This window comes from Ambystoma mexicanum, chromosome 14 (assembly GCF_040938575.1).
Source record: "Ambystoma mexicanum isolate Mex_15411 chromosome 14, UKY_AmexF1_1, whole genome shotgun sequence".
NCBI lineage: Eukaryota > Metazoa > Chordata > Amphibia > Caudata > Ambystomatidae > Ambystoma > Ambystoma mexicanum.
Window position 1 is genome coordinate 624027633 of NC_090940.1, and position 27155 is coordinate 624054787.

The window sequence follows — 27155 nt, forward strand, 5'->3', positions numbered from 1 at the left end:
CCAACTACCTCAAAATACGAGCCCAGAATCTTAACGTGGAAAGATGGTGAAGAAGCTGTTTTCTTGAGAAATAGCGGAGTGCATTGGCTGTGAACCAAGGATGCTATATCGAGAGATGAAGGAAAAGCACAAAGGGAGTCGAACAAGCAGACAGTGTGCAAGGACATATTTCCCAAAGATGAAGAGGAACAAGAACATTTACTGATGCTAAATATTGCACAATTAAAAGGGCATAAAGTCAATATGAGACAGAGTGAGCAAGTCTCTAAAGACTAAAAGGAGAACTGCACCCAGCATAATTGAATCAAATGGTGTTAAATGCACTGTCAAAATGGACCAATTCATGTTCTTGTAACATGTGATGAGGAGCTTGCAAACAAGTGCTATTCATTAAGTCTGAAGCTAAGATAATGATGTGCCTACACTCCATCGAATGTCCCGAGACAATGCAGACTGGCAAGGTCAGTCTTCAAATAGAAGATACTGGCATGAGGCCTACCGATGAGAGAGGGTGGCCTAATTGGGAAACAAGGGGAGAGCTGACGCATCTCCAACCACCTGGGTTTCGTTTCTATGTACGTGCTGCTAGCAACCCGAATGTCCAAGGTTGGATTTGGGTTGCCAACCAATTAGAATAGACTGCCATACACTTTTACATACAATGTCGCAAAGTATTATTCCGCTGCCACATTTCCTGCTATGACGAGTGCCCTACACCACGTGCCTAGAAGTAGCTCAGGGTGTGTCTCACAGATAAGAGACCACCAATGAGGGACTTACAGGCACATTTTCTATTGGTAGACATGAGCCCCTAATCCAATCCCACCCCTCGATAGCTTTTACTGTTTGCCAAGTAGTATGACGTTACAAATTACGCATCTAGCATTATATAAACTAAATACAACTGAAAAGGCATTGTGATCTTGCATGAATCGACTTGATGAGTGTTTATTCGCCTTGCGTTACTTCTTTTAGATTAAAGCAGTATTTTACCATCTCTTTTTAGTCTGTCCGGTTATTTGATCTGAAATATTTTACAAGTAATTCCATCTAGTACAACAGATGCTTCAGTGTGCTAGAGCATAGTGTGATTGGGAGATGGTGTTGGGAGGCAGGATTGTGTGATGGGGAGTTGGTGGTGGGAGGGGGATTTTGTAATGGGGAGTTGGTGGTGGGATATTTGGGACACTTCATTACATAAGAAAACATTTCACTACATCAATGCAAGGATATTCCTGATTGTGTCATTGTCCTGTTTATTGTTTGGGTGGTGTCACACAGTCGTACAAGTCTTGGGCCATGTGAAGGTGTCAAAAAAATGTGTCCCTCAGTCCCTGGCGTGCCAATCTCCCATCCCTCATGTCTTCTCAGGCAATGCATGCATTTGCCTCAGCCACAGGCACTGCTTCCTCATCCTCTGGGGGTGGCATGTCCATGTCAGGGGTTAGTGGGGCATTTCAACTCAGGCAGATATTGTGTAGCATGGCACACACAAGCACTATTTGCCCCACTTTCTCTGGAGCATATATCAGTGCTCTGCCTGTGCGGTCGAGGCAATGGAAACGTGCCTTCAGGGGGTCAGATGTACGCTCGATGCACACACGGGTCCTGCTGTGAGCGTGGTTGTAGGCAATATCCTGCTGTGTCTGTGGATCACGCACAGGGGTCATTGACCAGGGCAGCTGTGGGGATCTGGAGTCACCTGCATGGGGGAGGCACAGGCATTAGACGCGGGGTAGGGTGTGGGGGGGACACACAATATATCAGCACTATGTGCATTCACATGGACCTTCAGTTCACGGCATGAGTCTATTCCATTCCTCTGGGACTTCGTGGCACACCTCCCATCTGCCTGCTCAGAGCATCCGCCAAGGTGTTTGCGGTCCCCGCCAGATGAACTGCTGAGATTTGGTTTTCCTGTAACCAGAACCACAGCTGTATCACCTCTGTGCGGAGGGGGCAGTAGTGCACACCACCATGGTTGTTGAGATTTTGCATGGCCACCATGTTGTCCATCAGAATGAGGACATGCTTGCCTCTGAGAGACGGGGCAAAGGCCCTCAGGGCTAACCTGATGGCCTGCAACTCTAGCCTGTTGATGTGCCATCTGGCTTCTAATGGAGACCAGAGGCCGCTCACCTGCAAATCCTCACAGTGAGCACCCCAACCCTTCAGAGACACATCCGTGACCACTCGGGCCTGAGGCCAAGGAGGCCAGAAGGGTTCCCCCACCAAGAGATTGCTGCCTATATTCCACCAGCCGAGTTTGTGAACTACCTGGCTGGACACTGAGAGGTGATCCGTGAGTGCTCTCAGATACTGAGACCACTGGTCCCTCAGGAGCCACTGAAGGGATCTCATACGCAGCCTGCCCTCTGGCACTAGAAAAATACAGGAGGCCATGAGATCCAAAAGGCGGAGAAAAGAAGCTGCTGGAAGGGTGTCGTGGTTCTGAAACAAATGAACCATTTGGGCTATGTTGCCGACTATCTCCTCAGGAGGAAAAGCCTTCCCTACCAGAGTGTCTAGGACTGCTCCGATGAACTGGAGCTGCTGAGCTGGTGTCAAATGTGACTTCTTCAAGTTGAAGGAGAAGCCCAGCTTGAGCAGTAGTAGGCATGTGTGTTCCAGGTGAGGCAAAACTTGCCCTGCTGACTTTCCCCGGATCAGCAGTCGTCCAGGTACAGGAATGCATGGATCCGGATCTCCTGAGGTGAGCCGCGACTACCACCAAGAGCTTGGTGAAGACCCTTGGAGCGTAAGTCAACCCAAAGGACATCACCTTGAGTTGATAGTGCTTATCCCCTATGAGGAACCTTAGGAACTTCCTGTGCTTTTGGTGTATTGGCACATGGAAATAAGCATCCTGCAAGTCTATCGACATCAGCCAGTCCTGAAATTCAAGAGCGTGGAGAATTTCTCTCAACGTCATCATCCTGAATTTGTCTTTCCTCAGGAACTTGTTTAGAGCCCTGAGGTTCAGAATGTGACAGATACCTCCTCTCTTCTTGGGTACCAGGAAACACTGGGAATACCAGGCCGATCGTCTCAGTTGGGGAGGTACCTCTTCCACGGCACCCTTCGACAATAGGGCTCTCAGTTCTTCCTGGAGCTCCTGTCCCGGTTGGATTGTGGGATATGGGGGTCTGTCCGCTGGTCTCTTTAGAAAGGGCAAACAATAACCCCACCGAATCAACTACAGGGCCTAGGCGTCAGAGGTTATCTCCTGCCACTGGGGCCAATGCCCTGCCAACCGTCCATCAACTGGTGCATTGTGGGAGGGGAAATCAAAGCGGCTTAGAGGGCGCGGGCGTCCCTGGCGCTGTTCTTGCTTGTTGGCCTTGAGAAGCACCTCTGTCCCTGCCTGGCTTGCAGGAGTTGCGCTTTCCTGCCATAGGGTAAGTAACGTATATAGCCCCTGCCTCTGGAGGCAAAGCTGAAGGCAGCCAACTTGGATTCTTTAAACCTTTCCAAGGTTTCATCAGCTTTCTGACCGAAAAGCATGTCTCCCTCAAAGGGCATTTCCAGCAACCTGTTCTGAACATTCGGGGAAAAGCCAGAAGTTTTCGGGTAGGCCTGCCGCCTCATTACCATTGCTGAACCCATTGCTCTGCCAACGCAGTCCGCTACACCAAGCCCATTTACAATCACTGCTTGGCTACCTCCTTCCCATCCTCCACCAGCTGTAAAAATCTGTCCCACATGACACCCTCAGCGATGTATTCAGCAGCATGTTCCACAGCTTTAAACAAGCCGAAGGAGTATTTTGTGGACCCACAGGCTATGTTTGTGGCAATGGCTGGGTTAAATGGCAGGTTTTGCTCAACTGCGGGACCCTCGTCCAAGATATCAGTGAGCTCATACCCTGGAAGAGATGTGATAGATGCTTTCAACCCAAGGGTGTTCACAATCCTGTCAACCAGAGACCTGCACTTGACATTAGCATGAGTATATGGCCGGTTTTGCTGCAACTCAAGATCTGTAGAAGTATCTAGGCCACTAGTGTCCTTTTAACCTTGAGCCAGGACCAATAAATCAGCCTGGTCATCGAAATAATCGTGTAAACGGGGTCGACTTGATCATTGGGGTAATTGATGTAGAAAACGTACTGCATCGAGTCAATGAACCCTGATCTTGATAATGGCACAAATGAACCATCGCCGACAGTCGGGACTGTGGGCTTGACTGCCGACAGAGTAGGCTTCGAAGCTAAAGCGGCTTTCAATGCTGATGGTTCGTTCGGCACTGAGGGACGCTTGGACGACCGATGGACGCGTGGACCTTGACCTTGCGGCCTCTGGCGATTTCTGTCTAGCAGGCGTGACGCCCGAAGGCGTTTTCAACGGCATTGACGGAGTGGCCGACTTGGGGTCAGGAGCACCGAGCACCGCTTTTGCCGCCAAAGCTTGGTGGTTTGGGGCGGCGGAGCCACACCTACAGAAACTTGCTGTTTAAACATTTCGAGCATAGAAGTTTTAAAACATTCCCACTCTTCCCAAGTGGTCGGCCCTGCCGTGGGCTTATCTCGTTCCGACGAGGAGCTGGACTTGCATCGATGGCGGTGGTGCCGCTTCTTCTTCTGCAAGTAAGACGACGAGGAATGGCTCCTGGAATGGGACTGTTTCTTGGTCTTCTTGCGATGTCATTCTTTCCCCTGTCGCAAGTGGGCTCCTCAGTCTCGGCCTCCGAAGACCGGATCTGAGACTACGCCCAAGATTTGGTGGACGGTCAGCCCAGAGCCAGCTTCCTGGCCCTCTCACATAAGGACTTAGGCTGCATCTTTGCGCACGACGCGCAGGCCTCCGTTTCATGAACACCTAGACACAAGAGAAAGACATCATGGGGGTCGGCACAGATATTTTGGCCTTGCATTCGCAGCATCAATTGAAGCCTGAAACCCATTGAGACGACATTTCTTCAAAGTTTTCTGAGAAAAACGTAGTATTTAGTACAAAGAAAAGATGAGTAAACTCGAGCCGTGTTCCTGATGCGTGCAAGCATGCCGAAAAAAGGAACTGAAGCAATGGGGCGTAGTGACGTGCTATATATACGATGCCTAACGTCACTACCGGCGGAGGTGATCGAGAGCCGAGCAACACGGATCAACGATCGGCGGCCGTGTCGAGGTCCACTACGCCCCCTGACAAAATGTTTCTGAGCAGCACAGCTGGATGATGGATATCTATCAAGATGAGGAATCTGCGGGAGAAAAGCAATCCATTGAAGAGAAGGTTTCCAGTATATTATTAGAGAAGGCAAAAAAGCCATGTATGAGTCATTGCAATCTGGACTAGCTTCTGCCGACAGTATTAGCAGGGCCGTGGCAGCTAGTACTGTTACACGCAGATTTGCTTGGCTGTGGAAATCTGGCTTTGCGGCTGATGTTCAGTCTGGGTTCCTGAAAATGCCCTTTGATGGGTCCCATCTCTTTGGAAGCAAGGCAGATGAGTCTGGAGAAGCTTCTGTTTCTCCAGACTCATCTGGATCTGTTTTTTTCTGCAGGAGGTCTCCATCCTGCTGAAGAAAGATGCCATAGAGCCGGTAACTTTAGCGGAGAGGAACATGGGGTGGTACTCCTCTTACTTTTTGATCACCAAAAAGAACAGAGGAGATACTTGAACAAGTTCCTCAGGAAGGACCAGTTCAAAATGGTTACTCTTTCTCAGATTCGTCAGGCCCTCCAGCTCCAAGATTGGATGGTATCATTGAACCTTCAGCATGCTTAATTTCATGTGCCTATTCATCACAAGCACAGGAAGTACCTAACATTCGCCATTGACAGTTCTCACTACCAGTTTCGGGTTCTGCCATTCAGGTTCACCTCTGCCCTGAGAGTTTTCAGCAAGCTGATGGCAGTAGTGGCAGTAAGTCTCGGGATGAGGATTCATATATACCCCTACCCGGACGATTGGCTGATCAGGGCACATTCTCCAAAACGGGTCCTGGAACATCTCAGCATTAACTGCCACTCTCTCCACAGAGAGTAGAACCTGTTGAAGGAGGAAGCCTTTTGGCAACTATGGCCATTGATAATGGTAGTTACGGATGACCTCCCTCACGGGTTGGGGAGCCTGTGCCAATGATCATATGATCAGCGGTCACTTGTCTCCATCAGAGTCCAAGCTACACATCAACATTTTGGAGCTGAGAGTAATCAGGCTAGCGCTGATGGCCTGTCTGCCCTCTGTACGGGGAAATAATGTCCTGATAATGATGGACAACACAGTGGACATGTACTATCTCAGCAAGAGAGAAGGTGTAGGGTCACTACACTGTGCAGAGAGGCAATGCAGCTCTGGTTTTGGGCACTGCAAGATGGAATCTCTCTCACGGCCATTCACCTTGCCAGAGAGGAGAACACAGCGGTGGACGCTCTGAGCAGCAGAGCACAGTCCCCCATGAGTGGGAACTAGCTAATGAAGTCCTTCAAGAGATCTTTGTCCTTTGGGGAACCCCTCAAGTGGATCTGTTCGCATCCAGTGTCAACAGGAAGTGCAACCTGTTCTGCTCCAGGGAATTTCCTCTGAGAGGAGCTCTGGTAGACGCGTTCGTAGTGGACTGGGAGTTTCCACTCCTGAATGCGTTTCCTCCAGTCCCTGTCATTCGTCACGTCATCAGGAGGTTGAGGAAGTTTGGGAAAACCATGATCCTGATTGCTCTGGATCGGGCCAGGAGGACGTGGTCCCCAGACCTTCATTTCATCTTCCTCAAAGAGAGGACCTACTCTCGCAAGAGGGAGGTCACATTCTTCACAGAGAGATCAGGACTCTCAACCCTCAAGCCTTGTTTCTAAGAGGTTGAGATATAAACATTGGTACCAACATCCCGAAAGAAATAACAAACACCAAAGACCACTTACAATTCAGATAATTACTAAAAACCTGGCTCTTCAACATCACAGATTCAAGTTGAAAATCTAAACTACCGAACGGGTAACACTAAGAAAAGGATGACAAATCTAGGACGACAGTGACAACACCTAGAACCGAATAAAGAAATTCTTACTACAACAAGAGAGACGACACTAAGTCGAATAGGACACAAGCGACACGCATAAAGGCAGAATCAGCATCCCTAGCCAACTTCCAGCAAACAACCTCACCCGCTCCATAATTACTACTAGAGATCATAACGGTATAGAGGTGCATGACGTCAGCACTTGCCACACTCAAACTAAGTTGTGGATATTGGCAGGGGCATTGACCAAAGGTAGTTGCGAATTAAAGCAGATGCCGCCCCTGGAACTAACTGCAAGTATAGGAATTTGCCACATATGGAGGGAGTAACCCCGGCTGACGGATACCGCGCTCCGACTAGATCGGGAACGCTCTCCAGGCCATACTTGAGAGGATTCACAAACAGCTGCCTGCCCCACATACAAACAGGTGCCACGCAAGTGACCAGTGCCAAAACTTGGGCATGGTTATGAATGGGAGTGGATGCCATGTGGGAAAGGAAATGTGAGTGTTGGACAGGCCCAGATCTAGACGGAGACGCAGAGATGCTCACGCACCCCACCAAAAGAGAATATGGAAGTTTTAGAGCCTCGCTTCCAGGCTAATTAACCAACCCACTAACAATTTCACCCCACTGCATACACCTCTCAAACTCTAACCAAACACAACCACAAACCTACAACATAACAATCTGCACAAACTTCACTACACTGCAACAACAAAACAAACCACACATAGACCCGCACAATAGCACACAACGGATACCGACCGCAAAACACCCCAAGCCCAGCCAACTGACTTCCGGGCCGAGGTCGCCAACAGCACATCACCGCTCTCTTGCACTTTTCCAGCTTATTCCCACTAACTAACATCCCACCCCTCCCTTTATCAGAGCCACCAGAGCGCAAGAGCACCACCCCGGTGGGGATAGTGCGTGGTACAAATATCCTTTAACATTAACATTAACATAACCTCCCGGAAGACGTGATGGAAGAGTTGCTTTCAGCTAGAAGACCAGCAACAAAGTCTCTGTATCGCTACCATTGGAATACATTTTGCAGCTGGTGCAGAGTTAAGAATGTGGATCCTTTTGCTTGTGATGCATTGATGGTGTTGTCCTTTTTGCTTCATTTGTCCAACCAAGGGCTCCAGGTTGGCATTGCAAAGGGGTACCTCGCAGTGCTATCCATTTTAAGCTGTCGCCACTGCAGGGATCCTATTTCAAGATCCCTATCATGGTCCAATTTTTAAAAGGGCTCACTAATGTGTTCCCCCCAGTCCCTTTCATTGTACTAGTTTGGGACTTGAACCTTGTACTCAAACACCTCATGTGTGCTCCTTTTGAGCCGCTACATTCATGTCCTTTAAGGATGTTAAGTCTCAAAACAGTCTTTCTCATGGCCATTACATTGGCGTGCATAGTTTCGTGAACTACATGCTCTTTCATGTAAACTGCCTTTTGCTACCTTTTTAAAGGACAAGGTAGTTGTGTGATGTCATCTTGCTGAAACAATTGTCCTTTCAACTTTTTATCCTCCACCTCATCCATCTTAAGGAGGAGGAAAGACTGCATCGCCTTGACCCTAAGAGATCCTTGAGTTTTTACATCTCTAGGATGACAAACCTTAAGACAAGACGACCAGTTTGTGGGTAACATGCGTCGCAAAGTAGGACTGGCTGTGACCAAGCAAACCTTGTCCCACTGGATTATACTTTGCATTTCAGAATACTATAATTTGCGGCTAAAGAAGTTCCTGTGGGCCTGCGGGCGCACTCTACTAGGGGGGTGGCCACTTGATTAGCTTTTCAGAGAGGGGTACCAGTACAAGACATCTGTGCTGCTGCCACTTGGTCCTCTCTGTATACGTTTTCAAAACATTACTGCCTGATCTCTGCGTCGGGACAGGAGGCAGGATTTGGGAAAGCTGTGCTTCAAAGCATTAATGTTAAGTACATTCTTGTTCCCACTGCCTACAGCATACTGCTTTGGGAGTTTATCAAAAGTGAGGAATATGTGGCAGGACACAATCCATTCAAAGAACCCCTGGTAACGTTCTTTCAACTGGATGTTCCTCACACGTATTCCTTGTTGCCCCTCCCATCCTAGCCCAAGGTAGAATCTATGTGTATTACACCTTCCTCTCTTTAATGTCTGATCGGTTTGACCTCGTGAATATCTGTGCTCTGAAGAAAGAAGAAAAACTAGAACTGAAGTAACGGGCGCAGTGCGTGCTATAAGTACTGTCAGTGACGTCATGCTCTAGAGCGCACGGAGGCCGTCGAGGGACATCGAGTTGACGATGCACAGCGCCCTTTACAGAAAATAAATTCCAAAGCAGGCGACACTGGAAGGAGATTAGCAAAGATGAGGAATACATGGGAGTAACATCCAGTTGAAAGAACATTACCAGGGGTAAGTAATATGTTCTTCGTTAAGCATTTAACCACAGACATTAAAGCATACCGAAATACGTCCTGTTATTAATATCTAAGCCCCTCACTTTCAAAACTCTTCTTAATGAAATGAGGCATAGTAACGTGGACCGCTTGGCAGATAAGTGTTTCAGAGATCACAGTTAATTAGGAGGTGTGAGGGCATCTTGGAGTAAGACACAGACAACAGATTCAAAGTTCAAAGTAAACACATTTATGAACTTAAATGTCAGGATGGAAAAACTCCTATCTTGTCCTATAGTATGATGGGATTTCCCTACCAAACATAAAACTAAGGAAGTCAACTTGGGAATCTGTCTGTGTCCAGAACCTATACTTACCCTCACAACTAATCTTATACAGCGTGTAGGCATCTCAGCAATCAAAATAATAGTGTTTGTTTATTTATTTGGTTATAAAGCGCACCACACCCCAGGGTATCTGGGTGCATTACAAATACATTTGATGGTAGTAGTTACATACAAAGTTACATGGTAAATGATATCAAGTACAGAGCGATAAAATTACATTTTATGCAAAGCAGGGGTAGTTCCATTATACGGTCGAGGTATTCAGCATGAAGTTCAGAGCTTTGTCCAGCTCCCTTCCCCAAGTGTAAAGCAGTTGTAACAAACGTTTCAGGATTGCCTTAAATTCCAAAGTAATATAAGACTAACCAGTACTTGGGGTTCTCTTCCCCAAGTTCCAAAACACAGTTCAAAACACAAAATATCCTGAGGCTCTGTCCGAAAAGTCAATAAGTTGTTCAAACCTCAGGGTCCCCTTCCCCAAGATATGCTTTCAATGATGTAGCGATATGATGAGGTTTCCCAACTTTCTTAATGTTCTGCGCCACACTTGCACCCTCTACATATGGCTAGTCTTTACACAACAAAATGTCTTACGTGAAAACGGTAGTCCGTTTTAATTCACTTTTTAAAGTTTATTTCCGAAATTCCATTCACTTTGGACTGCAATCCACATTGGCTATGCTGGCTTTGTTAAAGTTCTATTCACCTTAGAGTTCAATATGCATAGGTTTTTTTGATTTAACACTTAATTGTTTTGTAGATTCAGTGTATATAAACGCAATCATGTTTAAAGGCTTTCATATAAATCACTTTGTTGTTATTTTCAATTCGCTTTGTTGTAATATGCTTTTGTAGTTTGCCTTTAAATAAGCCCAGCACTCGGAGACTTTCGAAAACATGCTTTCATCTGCTTTCGACCACTCCGTAACAAAGGATTCTTACTTGTATAAAGATGAACAAATCCTATTGTTCGCTGGTTTGCAAGGATTCAGATAAGAGACCTTTGAAAACGTCTCACCATTCACGCGATCACTCCGATACAAAATAACCTTGCGCGTAAGATCAAGCAGTTGCATACTGGGTTTCTGTTTGCTTAGAAACTCACTGGTTGCTTTGATGCGAGTTCCTGCAGTGCAGATCTCCAGGCCTTCTGGTTGTTGCCCCAGGGCTCCACCTCATGCCCCTAAGGCACTCCTGGTTCCGCTTCTGGCCCCAGGAGAGCGAGCACTTTGAGCAATAGAAAAAGGGGCAGCCTGCCGACACGGCTGCTCCTTCGGTTCCACAGAGCACCAGCTCCCGGGCCGCTGTTCCCTGAACCATAGGTGTGCTCCACACGGACAGCTCCCCACTGTTTCTCTTGGTCTCTCTGCTGCTGCTGCAATTTCACTGCCACTGCTCCTATCACAGTTTCCTCCCTCTCTCTTATTTAGTGGGGCTTTTTATACACCTGCATCCCCATGCCTGACCTCTACTACTCTCAGCGTGTCTCTTCCTCGTCCCAGTACCAGAGTGGTGAAACCCAGAGAGAGTTAGGGAACCCCGAGAGAGTTTAGACAGCCGTCATTCACAACACTGGGCCTCATTACGGGTTTGGCGGTAAGAAAAGCAAATTACCGGCATGCCGGTGCAACCATGTCTATGTAGCATGCTGCCGGAATCTACGGTAGATTCTGAGTCCGCGTGCACGCGCATTCCGGCATGCCGGAAATGGCTGCACCAGCATGCCGCTAAGGCCCCCCAAATCCCTGATAGCGGCATCATCAATGCCGCAGACACCGGCACCGGCATCCTTGAATACGCAAGTACCGGCACCCCGATGCCGTCAATACCAGCACCAGAAGCAACGTCATTGCGCCAGAACGGGAAATGCACCAGCGGCCATCTTTAAAAACGCAATCCATTGCAATCCTTAGCCAACAGCGCCTGGACCAGAGAACTGAGCAGTGAGGAAGCAAGCAGAGGAACATGGCTTCAAGGCAAGGGACAGTGCGTCAGCGAAAGCCAAGGTTCTGCGACGTGGAGCTCAACATGCTAGCAGATACCCTGGTGGAACATGCAGATGTCGTTTTCTGCGCAGATCTGCGCTGGGAAACACAAATGCGAAAAAAAGCTGTGTGAGAGGAGGTGGTGCAAAAGGTCTCTGCGGTGGGGACAACACCCCGCACTGTACGTGACTGCAGAAAGCGGTGGGATGATTTGCGGCTGCGGGTCCGCAACATCCTCTCTGCCAATCGCAGCCAGGGGCTGGCCACAGGAGGAGCACCATCCTCAATAAAGCTGGTACCGTGGGAGGAGATGTGCAGCACGTTGATTGACATGGAGTCAATCGAGAGTGTGGGTGATGCCGAGACGGGAGTCCCAACATTGGCCCATGACGGTGAGTGACCCTAACGGTAATAGCAAAGTCACAACACACACCTTCAACCCCAACTTCAATGGCGAAGTCCAAATGGCAAGCAGATGTGAGGTGGGGGGTGGGGCTGTTGGGGTTTTGGGGTTTTTGGGGTGTGGGTAGTGTTGTGAATTTCCTGGGATAGGCGTGCACGTTGATTCATGTTAAATGTTCATAGTTCACATCAAATTAATACAGTTGGTGTGCGCAAGAAAAACACATGACTGGACATTGCTTCTTGAGTGTGTGTCAATAACATTTTTTACAGTGCCCAGTGTTCCCCATGTCAAGTGCCTTGTGTTTCCCAGTCCATCAAAAGTATTGTGCAATCAATTCTTGGCGTGCTGCACGTCCTTCATTCACATTGTGCCGTGGAGGGTTTGCATCATCTTCTTTATTCTCACCCTCATCTTCAGGTGGCATCAGTTCCATGTGTGGGGACAGGGGTACGTTGCGCCGGATGCACATGTTGTGCCGCATGGCACATATCAACACTATCTTGCCCACCTTCACAGGCCCGTATATGAGTGCCCCACTTGACCTGCTGAGGCAGCGAAACTGGGCCTTCAACAGGCCAAAAGTCTGCTCAATCGTGACACGAGTATGTGCATGTGCACGGTTGTAGTCCTCTTCGTGCCTGTTGACTGGTTGCCTCATGGGGGTCATGAGCCACGGCTACAGGGGATAGCCAGCATCACCTGCTTGGGAGCAATAGAAAGTGTCCTTGTGAATATTTTTGTCATTCCTTGTGTGCACAGCCTGTACAGTGTTCATGGTCACATGCCACAGATTGTTCTTGACTGCACTTTACATTTCCTTGTAGTGAGACCCAGGTAAGTGTCTTAGTGACGTTTCCATCAGATACAGCACTCACACAAATGAAGTCAAAAGGTCCATGATGTTCTCACATCTGATGGGTGTGTTGCAAATGGGAATTCACTATACATGTACAGTGCAGCATGACACATTTGTCTGATGTGCTGCAAGATACACAGTGGTTTGCTAATCATGCTTTCGACTACTTGATGTCACCATGTACATGTCCATCAATGCTTTCCCCCATATGACAGAGGCACAATCGCATTGGTGGTATGGTCCGCCGGTGGTGGGTAACGTTTGTGTGGTGAAGCTGGATGTGTACTGGTGGGTATGAGGTACTGTTGATGAGTCCTGCACCACTTGATCATATGTTAGTGGTGGTAACTGATTGATGATTGCAATCGTTTCCATGCTTGACAGATTGCATTTTGAGGTGTCCCTTAAGGTGCCTGGACAGGTATACTGATCTGCTGTGTACCAGTGGGGTGGATGCAGTGACAGAGATTCCCCTGTGTGGAGGTTGGAATCATCTCAGGCATGGCGGCATGATCCGTGATTCACTTTGTTGCGCTCATGTATTTCATGCATTGTGACTGCAGAGTGGTGCATTGTGGTACGTGTGGTTCATGTCTGATGATGTTCCAGATGCATGTGCTGGTGTGGGAACTGTGTATGTTGCTTCCATTCGTGCACAGCTGTGTAGGCATTCCACATCTGCATCCATTGGGTGTGTCCCATATTCTGTCGAATTTATTGGGGTCTCAGTTTTAGGCACCCAGGACGCTGTGGTCCGCCACCACCACAATCAACACCCCTCATGACCCAGCCAGCAGTCAGGGTGCCTGTGCTTGTGCCCCCCCCCCCTAATCGACACCCCTCATGGCCCAGCCAGCAGCCAGGGTGCCTGTGCTTGTGGTCCCCCCCTCCCAATCGACACCTCTCATGGCCCAGCCAGCAGTCAGGGTGCCTGTGCTTGTGCTCCTCCTGCCCCCAAACGACACCCCTCATGGCTCTGTGGTTGGACTTACCCAGCAGTCAGGTACCTTGTACAGTGTGTCGTGCCATGTAGCAGGGAAGCGTGGAGTTACGCAGCACCATGGCATCATGTGTGGAGCCCGGGAATGCGTTATGATTCTGCTTGCATCGCACACCATCTGGACATTCAGGCAATGGTAGAGCCTCCTGTTGCAGAACTCTACCTCCACAGCATGCGGGACAAGCAGTTCCACATGGGTACAGTTGAGGGCACCTATTACGTTTGGCATGCCTGCCAGTGCATAGAATGGTATTTTGGTTGCATTCACCTCCTCCGCAGTCTGTGGTAAATGTATGTGGTAACTTGCATGTTTCAGGGGGGCGTCTAGTACCTGGATGACCACACGGGAGAAACATGGTTGTGAGATGCCATGCAGCTGCCCCACTGTGTGCTTGTATGTGCCTGTGGCAAGGAAGTGTAGCACAGACACTACTTTCAGCAGGGGGGGGTGGCTGTCCGGATGTTAATGAGGCTCACCAGGTCGTCATGAATGAGGTCCACTATTGTGCATATGGTGTCCCTGTCCAGGCGGTACAGGGTGTGGATCTGTGCAGGGGTTAGGTCAAATGTACTGGCCCTTTGGCGCGGGATTGGTGGCTGCCTGCGGGGTACATGTGCCTGCACTGGTGGTATGTGCGGGCCCCGTCTCAGCCTCCTTATCCTCCTGCGCCTCCGCTGCATTCTCTGGTTCACTGCCTGTTCAAGTAGTAGCAGTGCAGGAATGCCCTCCATCCCCAAGATTGCAACTGCTAATGGTAGCATTGTGGATTTGAGAGGGGTGTGGTGTGTGGGAGTCCTCCATTTGTGCTGTGCCAGACACCATTGCCTCCACCTGTGCTGATTGTGTGCACCTGTGGCAGGTTTCTGCACAGCAGATTAGTATTAACGACTGCCCTGTGATGCCAGTGTTAAGGGCATCATGGTATCCGTTCGTACCGGCATGTCTATGCCGGTGATTGCGACTCGTAATGTGCTCTTCCTTGCCGCATGCCGGTGTCACAGGCACGGCTGCCACATGTCCGCACACATACCGACAAGGAGTAGCCTGGTCGCAGCGGGTCCCTGATGATGCCAGTTACACTGGCATTGCGGGTCGTAATGCGCTGTTCAGGTAAATTACCATACCGGCATCGATTTTACCTTAGTGCCAACCTTGTAATGAGGCCCATTGTCTCTAGTAGAAGACAGCTTGTAGACAGTAGGGGGTTAACATTCAATATCTAATAACCTGGGGTATGGGATGCCTGGGCAAGGGTGGAGGGTTAAAACAAGATGAGAGACAGAGGCCCACAAGTATTGAAATAAAAACATTTTGACTATCACTACAGCTTGGATCGAAAATTGTGCCATCCCCACAACATATATATTTCAAGTTGCAAGTTACTAGCCAGGTATAAAGTCACTTGCCCCTTCCATTTTCCATATGCACACAGCACAACAGTCTTACTCATTAGCAAGAGCCAATTTTCGCTCATCATTGGCGAGTGGCGAGTGCATATTTTGAGGCCTGTGTGTGTAAAATGACCCTACGAAGATTGAAAATATCAACGTTAAAAGTTTGGAAAAAGGTTCCCATAATAAAAGGGCTGACCACGCTGGCTAGAGCTGATGTGAGTTGTAGTCCAAAACATCTGGAGAGCCAAAGGTCTCACATTTCTTAGGGCGTTGGGAAAGAGGTTCTCTCTTATTAAAGTTCTGAGTGGTGCAAGTTACAGGTAAAAGGTAGGCAGGTAATTTCGTCTGATGAAAATGCAGCAGAAGACGGGTAATGCAGCAAGCACCAAAAAAAACACAGTATAATGTCAGTGTAGTGGCCATGGGTATAGTTTATAGTCGGCCGTGAATGCAAGCAATTTTGCACTGGAAACAGTAAAGAGTGGGATGCTGGATTGGGTGTGGGAACGGCAGGTCAGGGTATTTTAATATTTCAGAATGGATATAATGGCAGAAAATGCAGTTATGAGTGCATGTCTGGGGTCACAGTGCTCCGCTTAAAGTTTGCATCTGGTCAGGCAGGTCTTTGCTTCTCCCTTGGGTCACAAAGCTGTAATGGACTTGGCTGGCCTGGGGAGGGCGCTCCAGTGGGAGGTGCCAGTGTGGGGTGGAAGACTTCGGGGTCTAAAATCTTTGGCTATATCTCCTATCAGCCCTAGCCAGGATGGCCAATGTAAAAGCGTTGTGAAAGTCGTAATCCATAACACATTGTGAGTGAAAGGTTGCAGAGTTCTGTTAACGCTAATGGCCCTCGAGGTAGGAGGAATCTGATTGTGTACTGTAAAATGTTGGCATACAGGCTATTGGATGACTATGATCATAAACCATGATCTGGGAGAAATCCAGGAACAGTATTCTATACCTGTAGTATTATCATTATGTATGCGACCGAGAGTTCTTTTTTTTTTTTTTTTAATGAACAGACATTGGATAGGAACATCCCTGCCCTTGGCTGTTTGTAATACTTGCAACAAGAATCTCTACTAAAACGGACATGGCCTAAAGGACTGCCGAGGCAGGGCTTTTGGAAGCTCTCGGGTGCACTAGGTGCAGGCCGCCTGTACCTCCATCTTGGATTGTACTGGATGTCCATCAGGGGACAGCAGCCCCACACCCCTCACCTGAGTAGAATGACTCCGGATGTCATCAGATCAGAGCGACTGACTCAGAAGTGAAGAACCACGCGGTCCCAGGAGGATAGATGAAACCGAAGAATGACTATGATTGTTTACAATGTGTTCTATTTTTATAAAAGGGGGGCGGGGATACCTAAATGGGTGTACAACCAATGTAAGGGGACAGGACTGTGAGGAGATATAAGGAAAGGCGTACTGGAGGCAGGTTGGGTTATTAGTTTGAGCAGTGGGTTGATAAGATGCTATCTGTTTATATAATGGTTGCAACCAGGCAATAGACGTAGTCTTGCTTTGTCCATTTCCAATACGACTCCTGAGTCCTTTCCTCTGATTATATGTTCATAGTACTTGGGGGTTAACCCCTGCGAGTGTCCGACCCCAGCTGTAAGTAATACCAGGATGATAGGCGTCACATTAAACTGGATGAAAACAGCAGTGTGGGCGCCTCATCCCATCCTGCCAGTTAAGATGCTTGCTTTGCTCTCAAACGTACATTTTGTTTGACTAAATCAAACAGCTCATCTGTGTTGGGTAATGTTTTAAAACATACATGAATGACTTGTGTTGTCTCTAACGAGATGTGTATTCAGCAAATCCAATATTATACTTACATTTCCAAGACAATATAAAACCATTTACCCAGTTTTTAAGAGTGAATTGAATTCCGACTTTGAATTATTAATAGTACATCGAGTCTGGCTTGAACACCTTTTTTAATGTCACTATGTGCGCTACAAAAAAAACCGAAAATCTAAACACTACTATCTTTGTTAAAATGAATTATTGACAATATTTGTACATGCCGTATAGTACATATTAATTTAGGGAAATCCATGTTATCACCCGTGGTAATGTTGACAGTGCGCTAATCCATTCCACCTGCTCAAATATTAGCAGAAATAATTATATAATATGTGCAATGCCCCACTGCAGCTCGGCTCGGGACTGCAGCCTCTGAGCCGACTCTATTTGGCGTCCTGAGTGAAAAGCTACATATTCTAAACTCACCATGACTTTGGTGGGAACACAAAGCAGGAGGAATAACCTTCACAAAGTGCTGAAGTGAGGTGATACAACACACAAAGTTACACTAAAGGCCATACTTGATTAAGGTTACAAGGAAAAGGACAGCCTTGTACAGGCGTGGGAAGAAGCAAACACCACCATCCATCCTAGGGGCAGTATTGCAGACATTCTGCACCATGGAAGGGCAATTAGCACGGGCCTAGTGCAAAGAAAACAAATACTTGAATTGCATGTTTGCACCAGAGCGATGTTTCCTTTGGTCCCAGTCCCTCGCCGTGGTGCAAATATTAATCGAAAGTATGTTTTTTGTAGGCGCGACATTTTTGGCTTGGCGCTAATTACACTTGCACTGGTGAGAAGTTTCTGTAATACTGCCCGAAGTTCTTGCTAACAGCAATAAACCTGAACAATAATTTGCTTCTCATCCCAGTAAAAGCAATTGATGTTTTTGAAATATGTTCATTCATGTGCGTTAGGGGACTAAAAGATTTGTAGAGTTGGCTCTTGTTCTAGCTAGGATAACAGAGATTTGTAGACTTGGCTCTTCTAGCTAGAATAACAGAGATTTGTAGAGTTGGCTCTTCTTCTAGCTAGGATAAGGGAGATTTGTAGAGTTGGTTCTTGTTCTAGCTAGGATAACGGAGATTTGTAGAGTTGGCTCTTCTTCTAGCTATGATAACGGAGATTTGTAGAGTTGGCTCTTGTTCTAGCTAGGATAATGGAGATTTGTAGACTTGGCTCTTGTTCTAGCTAGGATAATGGAGATTTGTAGACTTGGCTCTTGTTCCAGCTACGATAACGGAGATTTGTAGAGTTGGCTCTTCTTCTAGCTAGGATAAGGGAGATTTGTAGAGTTGGCTTTTGTTCTAGCTAGGATAACAGAGATTTGTCGAGTTGGCTCTTGGTCTAGCCAGGATACCGGTGGCCGTGGCTCGGTTTTCGGGGGCCGCCGGCATCTCTGGAAACATGGGTGAAGGTCACAGCTAAAGGCAGCGCACTCCTTTCCCTCCCTTACTAGTATACTCTACCTGTATCCCTCAGCATCCTCTCAAGTCTATCCTTCTAATTGTGTCCATGTTATTATACCCCTTCAGCATTTCCCCTTGTGTACCCCTTCAGCATTTCCCCTTGTGTACCCCATCAGCATTTCCCCTTGAGTACCCCTTCAGCATTTCCCCTTGTGTACCCCATCAGCATTTCCCCTTGAGTACCCATCACCATTTCCCCTTGTCCATCCCATCAGCATTTCCCCTTGATTACCCCATCAGCATTTCCCCTTGTGTACCCCATCAGCATTTCCCCTAGAGTGCGCCTTCAGCATTTACCCTTGTGTACCCCATCAGCATTTCCCCTTGAGTGCCCCATCAGCATTTCTCCTTGTCCATCCCATCAGCATTTCCCCTTGAGTACCCCATCAGCATTTCCTCTTGAGTACCCCATCAGCATTTTCCCCTTGTGTACCCCTTCAGCATTTCCCCTTGTGTACCCCATCAGCATTTCCTCCTGAATACCCCATCAGCATTTCCCCTTGTGAGCCCCTTCAGCATTTCCCCTTGAGTACCCCATCAGCATTTCCCCTTGTGTACCCCATCAGCATTTCCCCTTGAGTACCCCATCAGCATTTTCCCCTTGTGTACCCCATCAGCATTTCCCCTTGTGTACCCCTTCAGCATTTCCCCTTGGGTGCCCCTTCAGCATTTCCCCTTGTGTACCCCATCAGCATTTCCCCTTGTCCACCCCATCAGCATTTGCCCTTGAGTACCCCATCAGCATTTCCCCTTGTGTACCCCTTCAGCATTTCCCCTTGTGTACCCCATCAGCATTTCCTCCTGAATACCCCATCAGCATTTCCCCTTGTGAACCCCTTCAGCATTTCCCCTTGTGTACCCCATCAGCATTTCCCCTTGTGTACCCCTTCAGCATTTCCCCTTGAGTACCCCATCAGCATTTTCCCCTTGTGTACCCCATCAGCATTTCCCCTTGAGTACCCCTTCAGCATTTCCCCTTGAGTACCCCATCAGCATTTCCCCTTGTTCTACGGTGCTGTATTGCTTCAGAGCTGGGTTTGCATTGTATAAAACCCAGCGAGTACACCCATGGCTCCAGGTAATCAACCTCACCGCCATAACCACGTATGCCAGTGATAATTGATTTTCGTTCCTGCGCCTGTAGTGGTTGGACATTTGCATAATCGGACGCCCATAGCCTCTGTCTGAGGTGTTTCAGCTCTTCCCACCAGTGAGCTCCTGTTCAGCCTGTGCTGCACTTGGTTCCCCTTGTTCTACGGTGCTGTATTGCTTCACAGCTGGGTTTGCATTGTATAAAACCCAGCGAGTACACCCATGGCTCCAGGTAATCAACCTGAAGAGTTATACTGCAGCACTCGCTAGCCATTCCTCGCAAACCCAGTAACATTTGGTCGCCATATGAATCCTATCTGATTCATTCTCTCCACCCAATGCCAGGTGTGGACTATGACAACATGTTTTCCCCCTGAAGAATGCTACTAAATTTATCTAGGGGGTGGCTATGTGACCAGACTCCTTAGGCTCAATATCAGGCAACCGAATGTCCTCTAGTGGGGTCCGCTGTGGACGGCCAGCGAATGAGATGTAATCTTGTGTACTTTGTAATACCCTACTGGACACCTATGCACTTTACTCTAGTCTAAACGATCACGTTTGCTTTGTGTGTGCCTTTTTAAATTGTTGTACATGACTGTTTGAAAAGGGCATGTTACCCACTGTGTTGACTACTGTACGCCTTAATGCCAGGGCTAGCCAGGCCAGATACGAATGACACACCATCACAAGTGAAAAAGCAAATCGTATTTACTCCTACGTCCCATCCCCATTCCTCCATACTGATGGGATACCTCGTCCCATGGGAACGGGAACAGAGCCTTTAAATGAATGCACGCTGGGCGTGCCTACCCATGCTGACTCCGCCCCTATGCCTCACTCACCAGTCCTTTTTACCGCTCGGCGGGACTGGATGCCTGCACCTGCTGCAACGATTTTTTCTACTTGTCACGCCTTCCATAATTCTTTTTCTTTTCAGCATGTCGGCGTACCTCACCGCCATAACCACGTATGCCAGTGATAATTGATTTTCGTTCCTGCGCCTGTAGTGGTTGGACATTTGCATAATCGGACGCCCATAGCCTCTGTCTGAGGTGTTTCAGCTCTTCCCACCAGTGAGCTCCTGTTCAGCCTGTGCTGCACTTGGTTCACAGGCTCTTGATGCTGCCTGAGCCTTTGGCAAGAGCTCTTCAGTGACTCTCTGCCTCGCCAGAATAGAGACTTTATCGACATGCGAAGGCGACAATCTTCGCGCCCCGTTCAGGTAAGCTCCATCTTGCTCAAGCGACTCCTTTCCCCGGGACCTGTTTGGGCGGTAGGAGTCTTAGGGGCCCTATTACCACTAACAGGGTCAGCCCTGAGGCGCAAGGGCTCGTACCGACCTACGGGTCCAGGGCTCTACGAAGCCTATTACCGGGTTTAAATCCGGAGGCCACAAAGGTTAATACCAACGCAGAAGTCGAAGGCTCTGCAAGGCCTTTTACCAATGGGTCTGCCCAGGGCTCCTTGGGGTTTAGTCAAATTTCTACCGACCTCCAGGCCGAGTGCACTCTTCGGAGTCGACCTGAGGCAGAGAGGATTACCGTAGGTACTTTCACTGAGGTTATGGTGTTGCCTTCCAGATGGCAGTCCGAGTCTCCAGGAACCCCTACCACCGGGCACGTTCCTGAGGGTTGGCAGAAACCTTTGCCTCAGGGCCTTACGTTGGCAGTCAGTAACCCTTGTGTCCCTACCAAGGCAGTCCACGTGCTCAACCCGAAGATGGCAGAGAGCCAGGGACAAGCTCTGGGGACAAGGACCGCTTATCGATGACTCTGAGGTCACAGTAGAGGCAAAATGAGCTGAGAGGGGTTTCCCCCACATCGTCACCCCCGGGCGAGCTGGATGCCAGGCCCACCTCCAAGGGGTTTACTTCACCAATTGTATTACCACCTATGGTCTTGTGTGATTCATATGTGCTGCGGACCGCATGGAACCCAGCGCTGCGGATCACCTGTCTAGCCTACCATGCAACGCTCTCATGGGATTATCAGGCATAGCCCAGCTCAACAGGATGTCTGCACCCCTCCACAGTTACCCACGCTTGGACTCCTACAACCTCATTGTATGCAGCTGCTGCACAAGAGGACAGGTTTTTTGATACATTCAGGTTATTATGCGATCAGGGGCTATGGGCCTCATTCCGAGCTTGGAGGTAGCCATGGTGCTATTAGCGCCATGGCTACCCCATACCGCATACCGGGTCCGGGTTCCCTGAACGGGGAATTCCGGGCCATTCCAATCTTGGAGGACCCAGTATTTCCCCATTCAGGGAACCCATCCCCATTCGAGCCCCCATAGGGCTGAATGGGAATGGGGACCATGCTAACAACGGGCCCATTAATAACGGGCCCGTTGTTAGCATGCTGGTCCTTTAGCGGCTCCCACTAAGGGCGCCTGGTAAAACCAGCCGCCCTTAGCGGGACCCGCTAAAGGACCTCGTAATGCGGCAGTAAGGTGTTAACGGCACCGGCACCCTTACCGGCGCCATTAACCCCTTACCGCCAACTTCGGAATGAGGCCCTATGACTGAATACTTTAAGGGTCTACTCATTCAGCTGAGGCCTAAGCGTACTTGTCCTGCCCTGCCAGTGGCACTACCATTGCTGCCTCCACTCTTCCCGGTGGGCAACCAGGTTCCGCCTCTGCCACACCTCATCCAAATTTCACATACACAACCGGCAGTGCCTCCTCCAGCGCCGCTTCCATCGCCCCTAAGGCCGCTGTTCCAGAATGTCATCTATAGTGTCTGCCACCGCCCTCCAGAATTCAATTATAAAGGGCACGACCAGTATATGTGGAAAGAATATGCATTTTCGGTCGAGCAGTTAGGGCTGCCGATGATGCATCAGGGGAGAAATGTGCAAATCTCTTGGGAGTGAGATGTAAGTGGTTTAGGATCTTGAACTGAATCAATCTCAAGTTTGCATTGATCGACAACATTTGGCCCATTGCACCTCGTCGATAGCTAAGCCTAGGTCCTGTTCCCATGTTGCTTTCATGAGGTTACGAGAGGGGGTATGTGTCTCTATGTGTCTAGAGGTCCCGCAGCTAACCCCTTTGGGTTCCATTATAGTCAGTATAAATGGGTGTGTGATTGGTTCCTCCGAAAAAGAGGGCCATTGATGCCAAAATGCAGCTCTCATCCTGTGATATTGAAGGGCCTCAGAGGGACCATGGCTCAATTTAGACAGGAAGTCAGCAAGCGATACAGACTTTCCATCTGGAAACATATGTCCCAGAGTTAGTTGTCCGTGGGGGTCCCAGGAACACTCAATTGATGGGTCGTAGGTGGGAGCTATCCCAGGAAAACAACACAAGGGTGAGGTCTTGCTGTAAGGGGAGGTAATGTCAAGTCTTAAATATTCTGGACCACACATTTACTGTAGTCCTGACCGGGTTGGTGGAGCTGGAATCCATGTATCGTTTAGTAAATAGAACTGTTTGGAGCTCAGTGGGGGAGGCGGCGTATTTCTATACCCGCAGACGAGCGTGAACATCGGTATCGGAGAACCAGTACCCCGCATATTGGGCCTGCGCAGCCACAAAATAAAGTTCGAAATCCGGTGCTGAGATCCCACCAGTATCATACTGTTCTGTCATTTTCGCCCAACTCATTCTAACTGCCCCATTGTTGCATACAAAGGAGGAGGTCATGGATTTTACTTTGGTGAAGAAGGCCATATAGGGAGATTGCTAAATAAATCTAGTAATTTGGGCAAGACAATCATTCTTAATAGTGATATCCAACGTATATTGAAATTGGGAGATTGTTCCAGATTTTAAGCTTGGCCTCCAGCTGATGCAAGTACGGTTCGTAATTGGTGGCATGTAGTGATTTACGATCTGTAGATATATCCAGCCCCAGGTACTGCACAGATGTAGGGGACCACCGGATGCCCATCAAGTTACCCAGTTGTGCCGTGTTTGGTGTGAGCGGTATTAGCTCGGATTTGGAGTTATTTACCTTGCAGCCTGAGTATATGGAGAATTTGTGTATATCCCTCATGATGGGGGCCAGGTTGAGATCGGAGTCCCTAATATACAGCAATGTGTCATCGGCATACAGGGAGATCAATTGGGGAGGGCCATTTATTCTGACCTCTTTATTCTTGCGTTTGCAACCAGTGCAACCAGAAATTCACTTGTGAGTGCAAATTTTAGGGGGGAAATGGGGCACCCCTGTCGAGTGCCCCTCCTCAGGGGGAACTTATCTGAGAGGGTGCGGTTAGTTCAGACCATAGCAACAGGGTCAGTGTACAGGATCTTAATACAACCCAGGAAATTTGAACCAAACCCATAGTGTTTGAGAACCGCAAACATGTATTGCCATGAAACCGTGTTGAATGCTTTTTCAGCATCTAATGATGCTGCACCGACTTCTCCCTCCTTGGCTTTCTTCAGGGCAAAGGCTACATTGGTCTCAGATATCCATCCCTCTCAAAAGACCATCTGCAAGTCTTTTTTCCTCCACCGCATTCTTCCAAGGAAGATGATAATTTCCATCGGCTGGATCCAGTTCGGGCCCTCAAGTTCTACGTCTCTGCGACAAAGGAGGCCAGAACTGATGACCAACTCTTGGTTGGCTAGGCAGGTAACGGTGCTGGCAAGGCTGTGAGATGAAACAGACCCTGGCCTCATTACAACCCAGGCGTTAAGGGGTTAACAGCGCCGTAAAAGGTGTCGGCGCCGTTAAACCCTTAACGCCTGATTACGAGGTCCCTTTGCGGGTTGAACTTTAACGCCTGCTTTTAGCATGCCTGCAGCACACTCATTCACAGAAAAAGAAATCACAATTGCACGTAGAGGACCACTTACACGCAAGTGTAAGGGTTTTCTGTGAAATGTACACGTAATTCCAAAATGACCCACATAGGGCCTCATTACGACCCTGCCTGTCCGGAAAGAACGGCGGTGGTAGTACTGCCACCACCATTCTTTCCGGACCGGCTGATTAAGAGTCCTGCAGGCGGGTGGTGTCACTCCCGCCAGGTCTGACCTGGCGGGGTTAACACCACCCGCCAGCAGGCGGAAATGGAAACACTGGCTCCGTCATAGATGGAATCGGTGTTTCCATTGTCCTCATCCCCATGGGAATAGGGACTTACACAATTCCGCCTCCGGAATTCCCGAGTCACCGGGGTCGTAATGCCCCAGTAATTCCGGGAATCACGGAGGCAGAATGGTAATATGAGTCAGACTGTAACCTGCCGGTTTTTCCGGCTCGGTTACCGCCGGACTCATAATGAGGCCCATAGTGTTTTAAAACCGCCTCTGAGCGGTGTTAAACTCTATATATGCTGCCTAACCTACATACACAATACATAAATATGTACGCGCGCACACACACAAGTGTGGACATGCGCACACCATCCTTTCACAAAGCGGCATCTCACAGTTTCACACAAGATGTAGTATCATTGTTTGGATGTCAAGCGTTCTATTAACAACGCTGGCAGTCGCACTCCTCGATGCGCGACTTTTGTTCCTGTAGAAACTACATCCCTGCGTGTGCTACAAGCTAAAAGAAATACAACACGTGGCTTCCACGTACTTTGTGTGCCAGCGAACAATACAGAGAAAAGCTTGTCCAGAGAGAGCACTTCGCAGACGTGCTACAGTGGCCATACTAGATTGTGAAAGACAAATCTGCAATAGTACTTGTAATATCCGGTATCCTCCAAGATGAGGGTTTGATGTGTCCTGAGGAAAGCCTTACACGTGTTGCAAATTAAATATTAAGGCTGGAAACAGATCTACTCATGTCGACACGACTCAGATGGGGACTGTCTATTTAAGCAAACATGAATGAGCTATTTTAAAGTCACCCATGTGCTACTAAAATCACTCACTTTATAATGAACTCTGTGAATGAATGAACATTGCTAAATAATGGTCTTGTTTTAGAATATGTTTTACGTTGTTGAGATTTGCAAATGTGACCAAATAGTCTGTTTTATGATTTATGATAAAAGAATAAATACATGATCTATTTTTGTGAAATTTGAGCCTTCCATCTCTTTATATTTGCTAAAAGAAAGATGGTTAGATAAGTAGATGTGGACTGAGACCTAGTTCTGCCTCCTCTGGTGTGTACATCGAAAGGTCGCTGTGTCGAAGCCCTCTATGTTCTGTGTCATTGTTTGGAAAAGTGTTTCCTTGTACTTCCACAGTAGCATTGTGTGCCTGTAATCTGAAAGCTTTGTATAATGTGTCCTCTTCTTTAACAGGGTCTCCTCTGTAGACAGCCGGCCAGATGAATTCCAGAGCAGCATTAGAAGTACCACCTCATCTGAACCCATCTCCAACCCTTCAGGTAAGAGTGCAGTTTAAACAGAACACAAACGTGGTATTGCCAAGCTAAAGAAAAGGCCAACCACCATGCTGGCAGAACTCACAAGTGCATGGCGTGGGGCTCAGCAGAAGCTCTGCATGTAGGCAAGGCTGTCTGGATCTGCATGCCAACCATCTCCAGTTTAGGGAAGTCTTCTGCCCTCCTTCACCCTTGTGCAACTAGCACAGGGCTGTGGGTGGCAGGGCTAGACTGTATCTCGGAAGCATCATGGCTAACCCACCAACAGGCATTACTGGGGGAATTAGCCTGCTGCCCCTGTTTGCCAATCGGGCATCACAGAGCAAGATTGCCTCTCTGACCCGTCATGTCCAACCCACCAGCGGGTATTGCTGGAGGAATGAAGCCTGCTGCTCTGTACTCCTATGGAGTATCACAGGACTCAAGGAGCTGTCATGTCTAATCAACCAGCGGGTATTACTGAAGAAATTAAACCTGCTGCCCATGTAGTACTCCTTTGGAGTATCACAGGACTGGACAACATCTCTGAACCGTAATGTCTAACCCATTTCTGTGGGGTCTCTGACCCTGGTCTCTCTTGCTCCTTTGTTTCACCAACTTGGCTCTCTCTCTTGCCAATTACTGTCACAAGGAGGATAACTCGTTTTTTGCGTGTGGGTCCCAAACCCTGCTTTCTCTTCCATTTCGTTCTGAACAGATTCCCAGTGGAATTTAGTTCAAGCATATTTCATCTCCTCTTGATGCTTTACCTTTTCTTGTTGGCAACTATGCAAAGGGTTCAATTTCCCATATTCTTGTGGCTCTTGCCTACACTGGTTTTCCTCTTGAAACACACAAATATGTAATATAGTTCATATGGCCCTGGTCAATGCTTGTTCTCTGAAGGTTCACAGTTTCTCTTGAAACACACACTTCGAAAGGATTGTGTCCTCCGACGTATTCCTTATCTTTGATAGATCATCTCCCAGCTTGCTGGCCTCGGACATTTTTTTTCAGTAGAGGGCGCTGCGCGTCGACGTCCCTCGAGCCGATGCCCCTCGACGGCCTCTGTATCGGCGCCGACGTCATCACGCGTATAAATAGACGTGCGCAGCGTCTGTTGTTCAGTTCCGTTTTTCC

General features: G+C 48.4%; 1 long non-coding RNA gene across 1 annotated transcript in view; it reads left to right on the top strand.

The window, feature by feature from the left end:
- The window catches only part of LOC138527377 (uncharacterized), a 160227-nt gene that overhangs the window by 112708 nt on the left and 20364 nt on the right, over positions 1–27155 (top strand). Inside the window, exon 2 of the long non-coding RNA XR_011283912.1 lies at positions 25954–26039. This is a non-coding gene — a long non-coding RNA (uncharacterized lncRNA). The remainder of the gene's footprint in view (positions 1–25953; positions 26040–27155) is intronic.